Below are 5,288 nucleotides of genomic sequence, written 5' to 3'. Positions count from 1 at the left end.
ATACATCCTGCATATCAGATATTTACATGACGATTCATAAAAGTAGCAAAATTACAGTTATGAAGCAGCAACGAAAATAATTTTATGGTTGGGGGCTCACCACAACATGAGGAACTATATTAAAGGGTCGAGGAATTAGGAAGGTTGAGAACCACTGCTCTAAAGGCAGTGGGACAGGTGTTGGGATGTGTCCTCAAGGACTAGGATCTGAGATACATGTTGAGCAAAGCCCAGCAGGGCTGTGACAGGCCCTGTCATTGGGCCTCCTTCTTGCCTCCATCCCAGGACACCCTGAACCCTAGGTCCATCTCCCAGGTTCACGGAGCCAGCAGCACACGGGATTGGACCCTAAACCTCCATGTGCAGCCATATCATTGAGAAGCTAGCAGGTAACTGCCCCAAAGGGCTCCTCACAGGGCAGTGCAAGGGGCTGATCATCTTCACGTGAGGTTTGGGAACTGGACTCTTCATTCCCCCCTCCGCACTGCGTTGGAGGCTGGAGGACATCGCTCTCACTCTTGGGGGACAGGAATACCTACAGTGTTTTCCTTGTCAGCCCAGAGAGCGACCATTAGGGATGTGGTGACAGGAAGAGCACAGATCTGAAAAGAGTGTAGATCTGAAAACACAGCCACTTTTTTTTTTTTTTGCCTGCAGAGAATCTAAATAAAGACACAAAGAAGGAAGCAGGAACTTCCCCAGGGACAACAGGAGGGAAGAAAGCATTGACCCCAGTAGGAAGCCTTCACAACCCTCCAGGGACAGCTTCTGAGCTAGGACCTGGATTTGCTGATCCTTATCGCCTCCTGGTGGCATGAGCGCCCCCTGCAGCCCAGCTCTGCTGCCTCCCTCAGGGAGGTTTGTGTCTGGGCTCACACTGACTTCCCTCACTGTGTGTTTCTCTCACACAGTAATACAGAGCCGTGTCCTCAGCTCTCAGACTGTTCATTTGCAGAAACAGCGTGTTCTTGGTATTGTCTCTGGAGATGGTGAATCGACCGTTCACAGAGGCGACATAGTATGCGGTACTACTATCACCATTAATGTCTGAGACCCACTCCAGCTTCTTCCCTGGAGCCCCGTGGACCCAGCTCATCCAGTTGCCACTGAAGGTGAATCCAGAGGCTGCACAGGAGAGTCTCAGAGACCCCCAGGCTGAACCAAGCTTCCTCCCAACTCCACCAGCTGCACCTCACACTGGACACCTGCAAACAGAGACACAAGGTGGACTTAGCATCACATGGAAGCAAGAACAGGCACAGGCACAGGGCTCAGCGCTCCCCTTTCCTGAGAATAACCTTGAAGAATGATCAGGAGGAAAACGCAGCTTGGCACCAAGTCCATGGTGGAGCTGCTGAGGTCCTGTCTCAGGCACTTGGGTTCTGGGTGTCTCCCCAACATGCGGGGCAGGGCCCTGTTTTATGAGCAGGAGGAGAGCCCCATTTGTATGGAGTCTGGATATAAGGGTGCAGCTGGGACCCTGGGCTGCATGCCTGATCTTGTCATCCTAAGGGCGACCCCCGATGGGAAAGGATTCAAGGATGCTGGTGAGAAGGGGTCCTGTCCTGACTGACTCTCCTCCCTCCTTTCTGAGACTGGTCACACTGACACCATTCCTTTGGAGGCAGCTTCCAGGAATGAGATTCTTCATCCTTGGCGTTTGATGAGGACTTAGGCGACTGCCCCTGAGGCAGGTGGATGGGCTTCCTCTTGCTCTCCTTCACCTGCTGTGGGCCATGTTGCCTTTCTGGGGTTTGGGAATAAGAATTTGCATTGGAACAATATTTTTATTTAAGGGTGAAAGATTCTTTTTGATATTTTCCCCAATCAGATCTTACATAAATCTTGAATGTATACACATGATGAGGCAGGAGAGGCTGGGCTGTACACTCTGGCTGCAGCTTTCATTTCAAAACTAAGGTCACTGTCATGGCCTGTGGGACCAGGCCAAAACCAGCTCCCTGACATCCCCTGAGGGGTCCTGGATTTCTAGGGGGCACAGACCAGGCTGAGGGATCTCATAGGTGCAGGATCAGGGCCAGGGAGAGATGCAGGAGGTCGGCCAGCTGGGGAGGGACCATGGGGTGGAGGGGCGGGGGGGACTCCAGGGCATGTCCTGTCCATCTCAGTCCTAAAGTGGGAGAATTTCCATCATTTAAAAATGGAGACCTTGCAGGTGGTGGGAGTGCCCTAGAGGGGGTCAACTGGAGGGGGGGGGTGGGCATATGTAATACTGTCAACAATAAAAAGTTATTAAAAAATAGAGGCCTGGTGCACAAATTTGTGCGTCAGTGGTGTTCCTTGGCCTGGCCTGGGGGATCGGGCTGAGCTTGCCCACGTTCAACTCAGCTATTATAGAATTTACTAGAGGCCCGGTGTGTGAAAGTCCATGCACAGGTGGGGGCCCTCCACCTGGCTGGTGATCAGGGAGATCAGGGCCATCTTGCCCAGTCCCAATCAGGGCCGGTGGCTGGGGAGGGACCGAGGGAGAGCTCCAGGGCATGTCTGGCCCCGTCTCACCCAGTCCCGATCGGCTGGACCCCAGCAGCAAGCTAACCTACCAGTTGGAGCATCTGCCCACTGGTGGTCAGTGCACATCATAACCACTGGTTGACCAGTCAACTGTCTGCCTCCTGTTGGTCACTGCACATCATAGTGATTGGTTGACTGGTCAATTGCTTGCCCCCTGGTGGTCAGTGCACATCATAAACAAGGTCTGAGCAGCCTTAGATATCATTAGCATATTATGCTTTGATTGGTTGAATGGCTGACTGGATGACTGGACACAGTATATTACGCTTTTATTATAGAGTATAAATAAATAAATTATTTTTTAAAAATGGAGTCATGGCCCTTGTTAGTTTGTCTCAGTGGATGGAGCATTGGCCTGGGAACAAAGGGGTCTCAGGTTCAATTCTGGTCATGGGCACATTCCTGGATTGCAGGCTCCTCTCTGGCCCTGACTTGGTCAAGGCACGTGCAGGAGGCAACCCATTGATGTGTTTCTTTCACATCAATGGTTCTCTCTTTGCCTCCCTCCCTTCCACTCTCTCTCTCTGAAAAGCAAGGGAAAAAATATCCTTGGGTGAGGATTAAAAATATAAAAAAGGAATGTTTGCTCTTGAAAGCAAAATCCTGGGTAGAAAGTTTAGGCACCAAGTCGTCCTTGGTGTCAGGTGAGCACCTCCCTTCTCAGAGGGGAGTGGCCACCTGTGTCATCCTCTCACAGCCTCAGGCAGATGAGGACAGATGAACACAGGAATCTGGGACTGTGGTCACTTCTTCCTTCTGGGAAGGTGGCCAACAACACTTGGGAAGTGCAATCATGCTGGGGAGAGGGTGGGACATGGGCAGGTCTAACACCACAAAGCCTTACTTCTCTCTTCCTTTTCATTTGTTATTATTATTATAAAATAAATTTTATTTACTTCAGAGAGGAAAGGAGGAGAGAGAGAGATAGAAACATCAATAATGAGAGAGAATCCTCCAGTGGTAGCCTCTGGCTCACCCGCTACTGGGGATCCAGGCAGTAGCCCAGGCATCCGACCTGACCAGGAATCCAACTGTGACCTCTTGGTTCATAGGTTGATGCTCAACCAATGAGCAACACAGGCTTACTTTTTCTTTCTTTCTTTCTTTCTTTCTTTCTTTCTTTCTTTCTTTCTTTCTTTCTTTTTCTTTCTTTCTTTCTTTGTTTCTTTCTTTTTTTCTTTCTGACTTTCTTTCTTTCTTTCTTTCTTCCTTACATCCTACCTTCCTTACTTCCTTCCTTCCTTTCTTTCTTTTCTTTCTATTGGTTTTAAAATAAGATTTCTTTATTCAGTTAGTTTTGTCAATCCTCACGTGGGGATATTTTCCACTTATTTTTAGAGATCATGGAAGGGGCATGGAGAGACAGAGAGTTGATAGAGTCATAGTGATTAGTTGCTTCTTTCAGGCAGGGATGGAACTTGCATGTGAGGTTCGTGCCCTTGATGGGAATCAAACCCAGGACCGCTCAGTCCACAGGCTGATGCTCTATCCACTGAGCCCCATGGGTTAGGGCCCCTCCCACAATGTATAGTTAACAATGTGGAGACCCCAACACAGCATGAAGGCAGCCAGGGTCCTGCCAGGTAGACCAATAGACCTGGGGGTTGTCTGTGTTGCTGGGATGAGAAGAACTAGATGGTGAGGCCCCCAGGAGGGCAGCCCCAAGTGCCAGGGTACAGGGGTGCATGGGGAGCTGGGCTGGAACCTCTCTGCAGAGACTTAATGAGGAAGAACTTCCCAGACCCCCTCTCCTACAGGTTGATGCTGGGCCTCCCTGTGGGGGAACCGTCGGAAGCCAGCTGGTCAGAGCCCATGAAAGCTGAGGAAAATACAAACCTAAATTAGGAAAAAGTCTGTTTTCCCAGGTGCCAAGAAGAGACAGGGACTTCCTCCCTTCCTTCCCTCTAAAATGCATGCAAGTTTCAATGTCAGTTTAAAAGCTCACTGAGCTCTTCATCAGCTTTACACCCCAGCGTGTTTTCTAGGGACCTTGGAACCTACTCTGAAGTGTGGCCACTAGGGGGCACCCTCTCCCCGCTTCTGTGGGAGGCAGCGGGCAGCCAGACTTCAGTGGCCTCCTGGCTCCCAGGTGCAAACCTACTTCCTGACCTAAAGAGGCGGAGGTCTCATGTTCCCTGGGATCAGGTCAATGAACAAACACATGAGGCCCCTCCAGTCACCAGGGGATTGAGGGTGAACTCTGGGTGACAAGTAGTGCTGCCAAGTTCCTCCTGAGGCTGCACCTCTGTGAAATGCTGTGTTTCTGTGGATGGTTTCCCACAAGAACTCAGTTTGCCCCTTATCTGCTTCTTTGACAACTCCCCACCCCCGCCACAGGCCACACCACTGCAGTTATGTTAAGTCTTCAAATTGATCAATTTCTGTGTTTTGACCCGTGATTTTCAAGTCGATTCTTTTTTTTTTCTTTACAGATAACTATGTCACCTGCAGGTAGGGACATTTGTGTCTTCCATTCACATATGAATGTCTCTATGCATTTTTCTTGTCTTATTTCACTTGTTAAAAAGTTAAGTACAATGTTGAGTAGAAGTGGTAAGAGTTTCAAATTTGCTGTTGAAATACATCCAACTGGTCATGATTTGTGTGTGACTTGATAATTATTTTTAAAACTAGTTTTTAAAAATTTAATCATAAAATGGAAAGAATTAGTATAAAACTTACAGAGAAAAATGCAAATTCACCACTGTTGGTTCAGTCCTCTGATCCCTACTCATAATTTGTCATGTCTCAAGTTT

At 49.0% G+C, this 5,288-nt stretch overlaps 1 pseudogene; it reads left to right on the top strand.

The window, feature by feature from the left end:
• Nucleotides 1-1,399: 1,399 nt before the first annotated feature.
• The window catches only part of LOC102762560, a 10,870-nt pseudogene continuing 6,981 nt past the window's right edge, over nt 1,400-5,288 (top strand).

Source organism: Myotis davidii, unplaced genomic scaffold, assembly GCF_000327345.1.
Source record: "Myotis davidii unplaced genomic scaffold, ASM32734v1 scaffold3183, whole genome shotgun sequence".
Classification (NCBI taxonomy): Eukaryota; Metazoa; Chordata; class Mammalia; order Chiroptera; family Vespertilionidae; genus Myotis; species Myotis davidii.
This window is presented reverse-complemented; position numbering and strand designations above follow the sequence as displayed.